This window comes from Taudactylus pleione, unplaced genomic scaffold, assembly GCF_031769625.1.
Source record: "Taudactylus pleione unplaced genomic scaffold, aTauple2 ptg000124l, whole genome shotgun sequence".
Lineage (NCBI taxonomy): Eukaryota > Metazoa > Chordata > Amphibia > Anura > Myobatrachidae > Taudactylus > Taudactylus pleione.
The window spans coordinates 2,256,651-2,273,018 of NW_028284526.1; positions in this window are offsets into that span (position 1 = coordinate 2,256,651).

The following is a 16,368-nucleotide window of genomic DNA, read 5'->3' on the forward strand; positions in this document are numbered from 1 at the left end:
GGCCCTCCTATCTATTCTTGGAGCAGCCTCTTGGATGCTCGCATAGCTGTGGGTTAACACCCACAGCTTATGTGAGCGTCCATGATGATGGTCGCGATGGTCTAGACCATCGCGACCATCGGGCTTGCGACGAGACCCTGCGGTAGGGTCTTGCTGCCGCAAGCCCTGGAGTGATTCTGGCTCTATCAGAGCCAAAATCACTCCCACTGACATCACTAGTGATGTCAGTGGGGCCGGACCCAGATGGTAGGCGTTCCCATGGGAACTCCTCCATCTGGCAGCCACGCCCCCGGCACGTCCACCAAAGGGGGCATGCTGTCACTCACCATCGACAGCACGCCCCCTTTGGTGCGAGACCCCGAGCTCGCCGGGTCTTGCGCATGCGCATGACGGAGCTCCCTCCGTCGTGCGCATGCACACTTAGGCACCATCGACCCACTTGCGAGTGTACAGCACTCGCCAGTGGGTCAGAATCAGGCCCACTGTGCTAAGATTATCCAACCAGAAACATGTATTTGCCAGATGGGAGAACCTGAGATAGGATCATTTGTGAGAGAAATGTGTTGGATGATCATGATGCATACTATTCCCTATGTTCTCCCCAATGATGTGTATTTTATATGTGGAAGGAAAGTGTATAAGTGTCTCTCTCCGAGTTCCGAAGGTTTGTGTTATCTGGGAATAGTAGTCCCAGAGGTTATGACCCTTACACATGGTGAAATGCTTGGTATTCATAAAAACACACCATCGCCATATCTTCACACACAGTATGAACACAGAGACAAAAGAAATATGATACCTGGTGATGTGCATGAAGCCACTCAGTTAATTAGTGAGACAACTGGTATTCAAGTTTTAGTAGCATTGGATCCCACCAGGATCGCTCGGGGTGCACTAAATTTTAGATATATCCAAGATCTTGCTAAATAAATAGATAATATCACCGAGATGTATGATGACACATTCAGGTATACAGAGAGGGAGTTGCAAGTATACAAGAAAGAACTAGTGCAACACAGACTAGTGTTAAATTATTTAACAGCTGTCACTGGAGGGTATTGCGTAACTTTGGCCACCCAATTTAAGTAAAGTGTTGCACTTATATTACAAACGATGCCAGCGATCCTAAGGAGGTAATAGACCACAAGTTGGATGAAATTCTGCAGCTAAAATGGGAGTTTCGAAAGAACCATAATGCTTCAGTGGCTGAAGTAGAGGAGAAGGTAGAGGAATTGGTTTCATGGTTGAACCCAGTAACATGGTTCTCTGGTCTAGGAGAGTGGGTCCAGGAAATGATCGCAAGCATAGGTAAACTCCTGATCCTCATACTGGTTGTCATCATAGTAATTGGCATATGTGTTAGGTATGTTCCTACTGTGTTGAAGTGTGGAAAATGTAAAGATAAGGTAAACCAGAAGAACTAAATTATGATGGTGGTCAGGAGTGACAATATGAATACTGAGGTAAATGTAGAACTGCATTACAACCCTGAACTAGAAAATACCATCGTATAATGTATTATATTTAGACATGCATAAATGTATTGTTAAAATTTTATTTTAAAACATGCCAAATAATGTAAGTCCCTATTCCTCCTCAAGACTTCCTTTATAGGATTGGTGCATCCCCACATCTATCCCATGATCTCCCAAGATCTGCGGTGTGCATATTATGGTAGGTTTATGTCCCCTCCTAGAGACACATTATTGATGGATTAAGAACCACCTTGTGCCATCCCATAATATAACATTAAAATGATATGTCATAATGTAAGCCTAAATTAATTTTAAAATCAGAGTATGATAGCATGTTGATTGGCTATCAAAGGGTGGACTGTCGAAGTCGAATTATTGCATGTAACCACAATTCAACTGTTATCAGATGATTTGGTCGTCCGCTGCCCGATTTATGTTGGTACAATCCACGATGTAACATTGCGTGTACACGTACCCAGTTTGTGCACGTATTCACACATTCGCACAACACTAAATAGTGAATAATATACAACACTCTCACACTGACAAACACAATATTCATGCAGGGTTTAGTTAGTAACCAGACACAGCTTCTGTATACATGTCTGAGAAAAGTAAGTAAAAAAACAATACACCAGGATACTGTGAGTGTTTTACATATAAATTGGGAAGCCCTGTATATAGACAAGTATGGCTGTAACAATTGAAATATAACCCAGACATTGATATGCACAATTGAATTTGTCTGAGTTAACAATGGTCTGAGGTTTTGCTTACCAGACACAGTGGCAATGACAATCAGCTGGGGGTCCCCACCCTACTTGAAAGTGAACCTAGCTGTTTGTAATACCTTGCATTATAGTTTTAAAAATATGTTAGTAAGGGATAATATATATATATATATATATATATATATATATATTAAATCCATCATAAATAGACTTACATGCATAAAACACACACACACACATAGACCCACATGCATAAACACCGCACATTACACACAGTTGCACTGTTTCACTCTACAAATAAATGCACCACGCATATTAGCAACTTTATGCAATATTCTCTTACACTTGCACATACACAAATTACATGAAAGGTTCCCTAGTGTTAAAGTGTAATATTCAAGGTTTATTCAGTGATTATTAATGTTGTGTAATAAAGTTTATTTGATATCTAAGGTTTAGTATATGGTAAGCAGACCGTGTCTGGTGTTGTACTTATCCACTGAGTCTCCACAGATCTCCGGTACCATTGGTGAGAAGATCGGAACCTGTGTCTGCAAACTATGGACTATAGAGAGTTAAAACTTTAAAAATGTACTCTGTAATGTTAGCAGCTTAGATTTGCATGCAGGGGGAAAAAGGATATAAAAGGGGGTTGGAGGTCGTTGTGTCCATTTGAAATTGTCCAATAAATGATCCTGTAACCAATACACCTTTAAGAAGAACCAATGGAATCATGCCAAACTTATCTATTGTATTTCCAAATACCTGCAAGGGTATATATGTGCGCTCTCTGACCCCAGTGGGGAGTCTTCTTGCTGATGCTGTTGATGGAGGTTTCTTGCTGATGCTGGTATCTGGGCCAGAGCGCGTGCGTATTTAACAAATGTACCTTGGGTCTGTATGATTTATTTGCGCTAATTGTCTTTAGATCACAGCGTGTAACCATCTGTTTTTATGTTGAATAATAACTTTTTGTGCTTTGGAAACACATTCAAAGTCTGAAGGCATTTATTTACTGTGCGACTCTTTACGCTAAATTGCGACAATTCTAGAAGGTATAGGCAGGATTAAGAAGGTATAGGCAGGATTGTACCAAGATATGAACAGGATATAACACTACCGATGGTTGCATACACTTCCTGGAAATTATGTGCATTAGTGGGCGTCTTAAGATAGGCTGGTAGGTGACTGAATACACAATACGATCACACGCCAAGGCTTAGTGTGCGTGCTAATGCCTTGCTGTGTGATTGCCTGCCACTGCTGAATTTGCATACGCTGGGTGCAAGCGCACGAATCTACAGTAGCGGGTGGGTCTGAATCGAGTCCTCAGTACACACTACCAAGTACAACCACTGTACTACTCTCCAGTGCATTTGGATTTGCACATTGTGTACTCAGTACACACTACCAAGTACAACCACTGTTCCAATCTCCGGTGCATCTGGAGTCGCACGTTGTGTATTCAGTACACACTATACAGTATAATTACTCAACCACTCTCTGGTGCGTATGGATTTGCACACCATGTACTCAGTACACACCAACCGAATACTACCACTGGATCCCTCTCTGGTGCATCTGGATGCGCACATTATATACTCAGTGCACCTCCATCCTAGTACTATCTCTGAGTCCACCTACTGTACCAATGGTGCTCCAGTATCTGCACTCCATGCAGTCAGCACTCTCCCAGTCAGCTCACCACCCTCCTCCAGTGGCAGCAGAGCGTCCTATTCCTCTGTGGATCTTTCCTCTGGTCTCCCATTGTACTACTTCAGGAAGCAATTCCCTTTGTGCCTGCTCTGTACCTGTAGGTATAGAAACCATACTTCCAGTGGGCCACATCTGTATACCTTTTTCCATTTCCCACTCGCATTGGATACCTGACCAAAGGACCGCAACCTGCTTGCCGGAAGCAGCTGAAACCCATATCCTGCTTGGAGGGGTCACTGGTGAACACCTACTGGCAGGTTAGATTCCGCACCTTTGGTTAGGTCTCGTCAACATCCGATACTTGTGAATGAGGAAAATGTATATACAGGCCTCTCGCCTCCGATTTCTTCCTCAACCCAGGACCACAGCTTTCAGCCCCTCAGTAGGGGATTCCACGGAGTCAAGCGTGACACTTATGCTCTACAAGTGCATAGTATAGTACATTATTCCCATCAAATAGTACACCATATTCTGAACAGGATGTGTCAAACAGTCAGTGCCAATATCACTTTGATAAGTAATCAAAACAAAATACTGTAGGTCTGAGATTTGGATGAAAGTTCAACTGTCAGGTGTAAAATTCATCTTTGTTTTAATGCACATGTGTAGTAAAAAATCATTAAATTGGTGAGAAGAAATTGCACTTGTGGCAACTGGGGCTTCAAAAAGGTGGGCCAGGGGAGTTCAAGAGCAGTTGAAGTACAGAAAGAGCATGTAAGTGTGGCATTTACCCTGGAGATGGGATTTACCATAACAAAGAAATGATTGTGAAAGCAATGATTCAAGAAGGATTAATTATATGGATGAATGGGAGATGGAGAGCATTTCAAATGCATGGAAACACCCGAGCCGGGTGAGGTGAGGTTAGGTTTCATTAGCCTATTGGGTTGAAGTGGGATTTGGGGTTTTCAGGGCTATTTCAGAATTGTTATGAAGCTTGTCTGGCTGCCTTCTTAGGAGCAGGGAAGAATATATTTTGTTTTTTTTACTGTGAATTGTCTTTTTATTCTCTGCTGTATCTTAATTATATTCTTAATGCCTTTATTATATTCCTCTTTTTAACAGTTTTGTCTCTTCTGTCCTCTCCTTGTGCTTTTTTCTGCTTTCTTCCTTCTCTCTATCTTTTGCAGTCTGGAGATATGTCTCTCCCAGTGTCACGCTGGGGTACTTGGTTTAGTTAAACCGGATTAGGCCATGCAATTTGTGAACACTGCAGTTCTGTGGGGTATCCGTCCTTGAGTCAGGGAGCAGATTTGTATGGGCCTCACAATGACATGTTCACTTTAATGTCTAAGGCTCACAGGGCTCTGGCTGCAATGAGGAAAGATAATTTGGTCAATTCATATACTGTAAATCTTATACTAATTGGTTGAGCAGATTTTGTGTGTTCATGGTGTGTTACTTGCGTACACGCCCGGATGACCACATAAATACAGTATGGTTCACTATCTGCATTTAATACAGTTTATAGTCTATATCGGTCAGCGAAGGGTCACATTTGGCATTCTTATGATGAGGAATTCCATCGTAAGCAGAATGGTTGGGCTGTTGAAATTTGAAGCAAGGAATGTTGAGGTGTGGCTAACCCTCAACATGGTGTGGTGAATATTCAGTAAGTGCAGCCAACAGGGAAGGGAGTAGCAACCCAAGAGGCGGCCAGGCCTTAAGGAAAGTGCTATGCCCCAATAGCTCAAAAAGGAATGTAATCGCAAGGCCACGGATTGGGGTGGTGGCCCCTTGTTGAGAGGACAACCTGCAGGTACTGCTGTGGCATGGGCTATGGCGAGGGTGTGGAAGTCACCTAATTTTATTTGTCTGTTGTCAGAGATGATGAGGGATCTCAGAGTTTGGGTGGAGTTCGTATCTGCATTTTTTTTGTGTTCTCCAGTCATTATTGGATGCAGCGAGCTCATTGGGCTTTGGGGCATACTTTGATGGTCGGTGGTGCACTAACCCTTGGATCGATGAATGGGTGACCAGGGGCTTGATGAGGGACCTCCTAATTCTTGAGCTTTATCTATCATGGTCTCCCTGGAACTCTGCAACCCGTAATTGCATAATCGCAGTGTCCTGTTCTGGTTTGATAATCTAGGCATGGTGCACGCTGTCAAATGACAACATGCTGCTTCATTGACGGCTTCTGTGTTTGCTTGCTCAATTTCTATTGCTATGTCTGCAGTTTAACATTATGTTTTGGGAACAGCTAACAATATTGCAGATTCCTTGTTGTGCTTTGATTGGCTGCATTTTTGTACTCTTGCACTGTTAGCCTGTCAGGTCAGTGAGTTATGCCCTTCTTATGTCTGGCAAGTTATCTCGCCAGCATGGAGGGGCTAGTCTATTGACCCCTAGCTCCTGGGACCTTACAAAGCTATCAGGCTTCTTGGGCTGAATGGCAGTCAGAAATGTTTGCTTGGGTTTGTGTGGAGCTTGTACAAATCAGTCAGATCCAGGGCTGTCCTATTTTTCCAGGTTAAGGGTTTGGAGGACATTTCAAAAAGCTTTTTGGTGCAGAAATAATTCAACGGTTGGGCAAGGTTGACACCAGTTCTCTGGACTACCTGGTGATGATGTGTGTCTTCTTGAGCAGTTGTTGCATGTGTTAATGATTTGCTCTCTGGATTCCAAGGTCCTGTTTAATCTGGCCTTTGTAATGGCTTATCATGGGGTCTTTTGGGTGCCGGAGTTGGGGGCACCTTCTAAGCAAGGCCCTTCTTCTCTGCTATCTTTGCATGTTTTTGTGGAGGATTCGGTGGTTCTTTGTCATATTTATTGTTTTAAGATGCAAAAATTGAGGAGTCATTGGTCTTCCATGCAGGCTTGCTCTGACACTAAGATGTGTCCAGTGGTTTGGGCGAGATGATATCAAGACCATTGCCCCCTGTCAAAGGGCCATGGTTGATGTATGCTGATGTTTCCCCTATGACCCATTTTCAACTTGGTTGATTACAAAAACACAGCATAGAGTTGGTCAGATTGTCCTAACATGATTTCAGAACACATTAATTTCATACTACTTTGAGTTCCATTGTATAGCATATAAAAGCTCTGGGTCAGTGGAAGTCCAGTGCCTATAAGAGGTAGATTAGACTGCGATAAATTTGCTAGCATCATAACCTGAGGATTAGTTACTCGCCAGCTATGGTGGGTGTCTTGAGGAATTTTGTTTTACCACCAGTTTTTAACCCAGGCTTCTTCCGGCTGGCGGACATTTTGTGATTTGCCTCAGGTCAAGTTAAAATTGCCCCTCCTTCTTTTGTTAGCTCTGTTGTAGGCTTCTTACTTTGTTGCTTGCTCCTTTCTATTTTTCTTATGGTTCTCAGTTTCATTACACTCCTCTTGAAAATGTGTTGTATGTTGTGTCCAGTGTTAAGGCAAGTTAGATGGTTGGAGGTTCACGGTTGCATTGAGGTTCTATTCAGGTCCTTGAGATCTCTTGGTTTCCCATTGGTCCTTGTCATTGATTTGGCCAGTAATGATTTGACATCCCATATATCATTGGATTTGCATTGCTCCATTTTGACTGATTTGGAAGTGATCGCAGCCATGTGGCCATTTTGTATAGTTTTTTGGTCTGATATCATTCAACAGTGAGTCTGGATGTGGCCAAAAGACATATAAATTTGGTTGTTGGTCACAATTTTTGTGATTTTGGAGGAGGTGTCATCCTGCATGCCTTAGTTAGGTTCAGAAATGTTCATCTTTTCAACCCAGATGGGGTTCATTTGAAAGATGAGGGATGCTTTTTGTTTCTTGAGGAGTTAGTTCAAGGGATTTTGGAGGTGGTAGATTAGAGTATGGTGGCGACGTGGTCTTTGGCAGAGCTCGCTGTCAGTGGGAAAGAACGGTTGTATCCACCTTCTGCCTTTGCAGCTCGATGTGCTCTCCCTTTCAATACATGGCTTAGGCTGATTCTACCCTGCTGGGGCAATGGCACCACCGGTCCAGGAGGGCCTCACGTTGTGTCATTGGGATGGGAGAAGGACACCATAGGCATAGTAATGGTCTGACATTTCACCTCCCATTTAGAAGAGTGGTGTGAGTATGCAGTTGGCAATATTGCATTGTGGGGCCGTTCCTGTTCCACCATACTGTGTCTGTCTTTCTTCTTCTATTACTGAGTTCATTTATAATTCAAATAGTTATTTAGTTTAAAAGTAAATAGAGCTGACCTTCCATTCCTCTCTATACAAGTCTCAGTGTCATCATTTCATCATGGTTATGATTGATGGTTTACAAATTATTTAGTGAACTTGGCCAAAAAAGGGGCAGAAAAAAACAGTGCCAAAATTACTGTAGGAATGGACAACCTTAAATTCCAGAAAAGGTAGAATGTCATGCACTAAAATCCCTTCCTTTGTGTACATCCATATGTGCAAATGTGCAAGGACTAAGATGCCCACTTTCCGCATCTGTACACACTGTAATGCATCATTAGACATCACCATCAGTCACTCCATCAAAACTTGCACCAGTCCTATGGCAGTTGCGGATTTACCATCTAAGTATAGCATTTCAGTATGCAAACTCTTCAGTGACACACCTGTAATACTCCCATAACATGCCCATAAGATGGACCATCTTCATGAAGGGCCATACCTCCCTGTTATGTCACTTGCAGTGAGATTATTGAAAGTTTTTGGCTAAACCTTAGGGGTTGGCACACATCTCTAATATATACTTACTTTCCCCTCAATGAAAACATTCAAAATCAAGGATATTCCTAGCCAGGTGACATGATTAGCTGACTAATATATCAATCAAACCTCTACACCAATGACGACTCACTTGATAGTATCAAACTTCTGGCAACCCATATACCATATTCGATCTATTATAAAAAATATAGGGTGAAATGAATGACAAGAGTTCTAAGGAGGTCATAGCTAAGGCCTGTTAAGGGCAGTATCCTTTTAATATGTCAGCCCAGCACTGTATTCTGATTTACTGTACATCAGGATAAGCACTTAATCAGAGCAGCAAAAATCACTAGGAAAATGGTGGCCATTTTCCCTGTGTCTCATGCATACGCAGTACTGCTGTCCCCAGACAACGATGCAGGCGCCATTTTTCTGGAGACACAGGCATATGCAGTAGATTCTGGCACTAAGCCAACATCTACTACATCGCAGCACCGCCAGAGAGAGGAGGGGGCCTGCACCGAGTCTGCACATAGGCCCCCTCCTCTCTTAAAACATCCCTGACCCCGATATCCAGTGAGTTAATGATTTAACAGGGATAGATAGGTCAATGTTTATTAAATGTTTTATTTTGGTTGCAAACTAAAAAGGATAATTAGAAATTAATGTATCACTGAACTAATATAGATAGATGCACACGAAAGTTCTCATTAGTGACAGAATAAATGGTAGAATGTAACATGGCAATAAAATCTGCTACAATCTATTACTGTACTGTAGGTATATGACACATCACATGGATTAACTCAATTTATTCTGGTTTACTCCTGCATCGTGTTCACTAGAAATAGGTTGCACGCAAAAACGTGGCAACTTTATTTATTTGTGTAGGTGTAGGTAGATCTATGGGGGCCCCATAGAAAATTTCCATTCCCCCCATCCCCTCATGCCGTGCACCTCTCAGAGAGGGGTGGATGCTCACCTCCTGAGCCCCATGGGTGTGTTTTCATTCTTTAGCAGTGTGCTGTTGCAGGGGAGTACATCTGGTGTCTGGGTTGGCTCCGAGAGATCCCTTATATTTATTGCTCTCCACATGCAAAATATGTTGTTTTTAATGTTAAATTTTATGTTATATGTTACTAGTACAGGTCAGTTTTTAGATGAAAGGTGAAATATCTGGAAGAAGACAACTTATCAAAAGAAAGGTGCCCAATGAGTTGTTGGGAGATTAGGCATTGCGCTGTCTGAACACTTTGCAGTAAATGCAATTATTGGTCAGTGTGCCTAATACAGGAGAAGCTTCTGTTCTTCCCAATCTCCAACTGATTAATAATCTTCTGCCAGGAGGAATGGTAGGGAAAAGAATCCACAGGGTTTATTGCCGATTGTATTGTGTTGATGAGATACAGTATCCATCTCTGAAACTGAAGTAAAATCCAGATGTTGTAGTACTAGAGCATATACTATACCTACAGGCTGTGAGTATCTCCCTATGCTTGGAACCATCCAGACATGGACTAGAAGTTTTGAAATGTTATTGTAATATTAAAAATCTCTGAAGACATTACTGAGAACCCATAATGGCAGTACTGTACCGTATATTGATGGCTTTGTTCTTTGTGTTATCTTCTCTCATCCATATTAAATTATAGGCACGTTGTAAGTCACATTTTATGAACCATGAAGCTCCACAGATGGTACCAAATAACTCTGATATAAAAGAGAAGGGATAGAAGTTTTGGATGGCAATGTTATTGAGGCCTCAGCAAATAATGATTCTGCTACACCAGCAGGGGAGGTAGATGTACAAATAAAATCTTGTTTAGCCTTTATGGGTTAGAATTTTTTTTAATCTCCATAATAGTGAATAAACTATTGTTAGTGGAGAGAATCCATATATATGGACTATGGTCTATGAGGAGGGGTGCTGCAGGGCCGGCATCAGGACTGTACAACCACTGTGGTTGAATGGGGGTGCCACCCCATTAGGGGCACAGTGCCACAGTTTGGAGTAAGCAATGCCTCTCCTCCTTACTCTTTTTACGCATGCACAGTGCACACTGTACTTGGCTCTTACAGGCTCAGTCATGGCTCGGGCAATCATAGGTCAGGTCAAAGGTCATGTTGCCGAACATCATTCTCAACCATGCTGAGGCTGGCTGTTCTGCTCAGGGGCCGGCTGATGAAGGTGATGGGGCTGGCTGAGGAAGGTGATGGGGGCTGGTTGAGGAAGGTAATGCAGGCTTGCTGACTAAGCTGATGGAGGCTGGCTGAGGAAGCTGATGGAGGCTGACTGAGGAAGGTGATGTGGGCTGGCTGAGGAAGGTGATGAGGGCTGGCTGAGGAAGGTGATGGGGCTGGCTGAGGAAGGTGATAGGGGCTGGCTGAGGAAGGTGATGGGGCTGGCTGAGGAAGGTGATGGGGGCTGGCTGAGGAAGGTGATGAGGGCTAGGGGCTGGCTGATGAAGGTGATAGGGGCTTTCTGAGGAAGGGGCTGGATGTTGGCTGAGAATAGTGATGGGAAGGCTGAGGAAGGTGATGGGGCTGGGTGCTGGCTGAGAATGGTGATGGGTGCTGGCTGAGGAAGGTGATGTGGCTGGCTGGGGAAGGTGATAGGAAATGGGTGCTGGCTGAGAATGGTGATGGGGCTGGCTGATGAAGGTGACAGGGCTGGCTGAGGAAGGTGATGGAGAATGGCTGAGGAAGGAGATGGGGGCTGGCTGAGGAAGGTGATGGGTGCTGGCTGATGAAGGTGATGGAGGCTGGCTGAGGAAGGTGATGGGGCTGGATGAGGAAGGTGATGAGGGCTGGGGGCTGCTGAGGAAGGTGATAGGGGCTTTCTGAGGAAGGGGCTGGATGTTGGTTGAGAATGATGATGGGAAAGGCTGAGGAAGGTGATAGGAAATGGGTGCTGGCTGAGAATGGTGATGGGGCTGGCTGAGGAAGGTGATGGGGCTGGATGCTGGCTGAGAATGGTGATGGGTGCTGGCTGAGGAAGGTGATGGGACTGGCTGAGGAAAGAGATAGGAAATGGATGCTGGCTGAGAATGGTGATGGGACTGGCTAAGAAGGTGACAGGGCTGGCTGAGGAAGGTGATGGAGACTGGCAGAGGAAGGTGATGGGGGCTGGCTGAGGAAGGTGGTGGGTGCTGGCTGAGGAAGGTGATGGAGGCTGGCTGAGGAAGGTGATGGGGCTGGCTGAGGAACATGATGGGGGCTGCTTGAGGAAGGTGATGAGGGCTGGCTGGGGAAGGTGATGGGGGCTGCCTGAGGAAGATGATGGGTGCTGGCTGAGGAAGGTGATGGAAGCTGGCTGAGGATGGTGATGGAGACTGGCTGAGGAAGGTGATGGGTATGGCTGAGGAAAGTGATGGGGGCTGGCTGAGGAAGGGGGTGAGGGCTGGGGGCTCACTGAGGAAGGTGATTGGGGATTTCTAAGGAAGGGGTTGGGTGTTTGCGGAGAATGGTGATGGGAAAGGCTGAGGCAGGAGATAGGAAATGGGTGCTAGCTGAGAATGGTGATGGGGCTGGCTGAGGAAGGTGATGGGGCTTGGTGCTTGCTGTGTATGGTGATGGGGCTGGCTGAGGAAGGTGATGTGGGATGGGTGCTGGCTGAGAATGGTGATGGGTGCTGGCTGAGAAAGGTGATGGGGGATGGGTGCTGGCTGAGAATGGTGATGGGGGCTGGCTGAGGAAGGTGATGGGGATGAGTGCTGGCTGAGGAATGTGATGGGGGATGGATGCTGGCTGAGAATGGTGCTGGCTGAGGAAGATGAGGGGACTGACTGAGAAATGTGACATCACATGCACTGAAGAACAGTCTTTGAGGAACCTGCCACCACTGACTAAAGGAGGAGCAAGGAAAAGGTACATTAAGGGGTGGGGGACACAAAATGCTGCAGATACATAATGGGAAGGGACATCAAATTATTGCCTTGCCCCGCGTAACACAAATCCTAGTTTTGGCCCTGCATAGGAAGGATGTAAAAAATAAATTGATTAGAAAATCCAGGTGATAACTGGACAGTGTTTCTGCATATTACTATAGCACCAGATTAAAGAAATAACAAGATATTGTACAGAATGGGGTCTTACTGTTCTACGAGGCGCCAAGGCCTGACTGGATAAGAATGAAATGACAAAGGCTACATAAGCCCAGTCTAAAATTAAGTGTCCTTGATGTAGTTTACAGTGTGTGGAAGCCACACTTGGCATGTTAATTAACATTATAGTGAATTGTATAGTTAAATAAGCCATATAAGTACATAGGGTTTGTTTCAGAGATGGACGCTTTTACACAGACACGGTGGATGAGCAAAAATATGCAATAGCAGCAGGAGGTGTGTAAAAAGATGTCCACTGCCAGCTTTTGTGATCTGATGCTGCGACCAAAGATGCATCGGATCATCTATGTGAGCATCGGCCATCTCAGTTACTCCCAGGTTACTCAGGAAGACCGGTGCTTTCATGCTTCCGAGGGTCAGTGAAGGTTCATCGGGAGACACAGACACTGGCCTTGGCATGCCTAGGAAATGGGACCAACAATCCCCTGTTTTTGACACTGGCTGTCGCCACCCTGTCCACGAACCCAAACAGACTCAGCAGGTCAATCATGCTGCGACTTGGGAGCACCGCATGCAATCACGCAGAACAAGATCCGCACATGTGCAGTGCGGAATCTGCGCAGATCTCACACCATCGACGATGTACAGAAACCATCAGGTATGACCCATTGTCATTCAGTAGCAGGTAGAGGAGTTTAGACAATTATGGTACAATCCTTGTTCCTCAGGCTCTGTTGAAAGTTAACTTATAAAATAATGTTAAGGGCACAACACGCACCACATTATGAGCTGCCCCATCCATGGTAATGTAAACATCGTCAGTGAATGCATATTAAGAAGGAGTAGAGCATCTCAGGTGTATTTGCAGTTAAGTGGCAATAACAAACTATTGCAGCTCATCACGTTGTTTGCTATCAAAAATGTTTGAAAAATGTTTCAATTAATACAATACATTTACCACCATTTACCGCTCTTCATTCTGTCACGGCTTGGCGTGCACCTGGACCCGGAGTGGAGTTGGATGGCGAGTGAGGGTTCGTTTATTGGTACTGGAAAGCAGCCGGTCTTAGTGGGGTATGACTCATGAAGAAAAAGGTACACACGTAGGGTGAAATAAAGCTGGGAGACGCTGGCGGTACTCAGTGAACCGGGGTCGGCTGGACGAATAGCAGGTAGCAGGAGACAGGCAGTGACAGGAGCTGGACCACACCAAGGCTGAGAGGTGAAACTGTAGAAACACACTGGAGCTTTGGCACTTAAGGGAGCACAGAGAACTAGCTCACAGCATACACTGTGATAGACGTTGCACTGGTAACTAAAGAGCCTCTATACAGCCTTTTAGTACCCTCAGGTAGTGCAGGATAGGCTGCTAGCACTCTCAACCCAGGCTGTAACCAGATTGGCCCAAATCAGACATGTGACCTGAATCCAAGATGGCCACACCCAGTGGTCACAGAGTGGAAGCGCTGCCAGTCTCACCCCCTCTCACCTGCCTCCAGATGGAAGCCCTTAGTCTGCGGAGGTTCACTGTACCCAGCGCCACTCTCCAGGACACTGCACCCCCACCTGTAGCCCCGCACCAGAGCGGTAAGGACCGTGATCTCGGCAACCTGTCAGCCCTGGTTGTGTCAGTACCCACTCCTTTAGGCGTGGCCTCTGGACACTTCTTGGGTTTTCCAGGATTTTCTGAATGAAATTTAAGCACCAGACGAGGAGCATGGACATCCACTGCTTTCACCCAGCATCACTCTTCAGGTCCATAACCTCTCCAGTCCAGCAAGTATTGAAGCTGACTAGCAAAAACGAGAGTCCAGGATTTGTTTGACCTCAAACTCTATGCCCCTCTCAGTAAGGACTTTGGGAGAGCGTGGCAGGACTTTGCAAAAGCGATTCAGGATAAGGGGCTTCAGCAGGGAAATATGGAAGGTGATTGGTATTTTGAGATAGGATGGGATTTTCAGTTTGTAGACCACTGGATTGATCACTTGAATGATAGGAAATGGACCGATAAAGTGGGGAACAAACTTCATAGATGGGACCTTAAGGCAAAGATTACGAGTAGACAACCACACTAAGTCGCCCATCTTTATGTTGGGCACTGCTCTCCTTCTCTTGTCAGCCCCTACTTTGGACAGAGGCTTTTCTTAAGGCGGAATGAACTTGAGTCCAGAGTAGTGAACATTTCTGTAGTGTAGAGGTCACTGCTGGTACATCGAAAACTGGCAATTCTTTGAACTCTGGTACTCTGGGATGCAGGCCAAATATTACAAATAATGGGGTTTGCCCTGTTGATGAATGATAAGAACTGTTCTGAACAAATTCTGCCCAGGGTAGAGTGTCTGCCCAGTTGTCTTGGGAAGAGGACATATGGATTCATAAAAAGGTCTCAAGGTCTTGATTGACCCTCTCTGTAGACCCATTACACTGGGGGTGGTAAGCTATTGAGAATTTTTGTTTGACTTGACAGATGGAACAAAGGACTGTCCAAATTTTGCTAAAAACTGCACCCCTCTATCAGAGACAATTTCGGTTGGGAGTCCGTGAAGACCGAAGATATTGTCAATATATAACTTGGCCAACTCAGGAGCGGATGGTAGTTTCTTGAGGGGAATAAAATGTACCTTTTTAGAGAACCAATCTACCACTACCCATATGGTGGTGAACCCATTGGAGACAGGTAAGTCCATCACAAAGTCCATGGATAGGTGTGTCCATGGATGAGTGGGTATAGGCAGGGGTAGCAGTGTGCCGGCAGTAGCTTGTCTGGATGTTTAATGCTGAGCGCACTGTGGGCGGGAAGAAATAAATCTACAATTTCAGTCTTCATGGCGGGCCACCAATGAACGTTGCAAGATCCAAAGTCTTACGTATGCCCAGGTGTCTGGAAAAATGAGAAGAATGAGCCCAATTCAATAGCAGTTTGTGCATATCTTGGGTCACAAAGGTCTTCCCAGGAGGGGGTTGAATGCGGGTGGTAGCAAAAACTCTGGACTCAAGAACTGGAGTCTCCTTATGATTCTCGGAAGATGCATCTGAGGAAAGTGAATCGGAGAGAGCATCTGCTTTTAGATTCAGTGAGCCAGGGTGATAGGTCAAAATGAAGTTGAAACGAGAAAAGAATATTGCCCATCGAGCAAGATGAGAACTGAGGCACTGGATATTCTTTAAATACAGGAGGTTTCCGATGATCCGTATAAATGGTGATGGGGAACGTAGCTCCTTCGAGAAGATAACGCCATTCTTCAAAGGCTAATTTAACAGCCAACAACTCCTGCTCTCCAATGGGATAATTTCTTTCTGCCAAGGAAAATTTCTTAGAGAAGAACCCACAGGGTTTAAATTTTTTATCTTCGAGTTTCTGGGAAAGTACCGCGCCTACTGCTTCAGAGGAGGCGTCCACTTCTATAAAAAATGGGTAATTGGCTTTAGGTTGTCTTAGTACCGGAGCAGAAATGAAGGCTTGTTTTAAAATTTGAAAGGCGGATTCAGCCTCGGGAGGCCACTGAGATGGATTTGCCCCCTTGCGAGTCAAGGCGGAAATGGGTGCCATGAGGGTGGAGAACCCCTTGATGAATCTTCGGTAATAATTAGCGAAGGCTAAAAATCTTTGTACCTTCTTCAATGAATTTGGACGAGACCAGTCCAAAATAGCCTGTACCTTTTTGGGATCCATTTCAAGGCCGGAAGCTGAGATGATGTAACCTAGAAATGGAACGGAAGAAACTTCAAACACACACTTTTC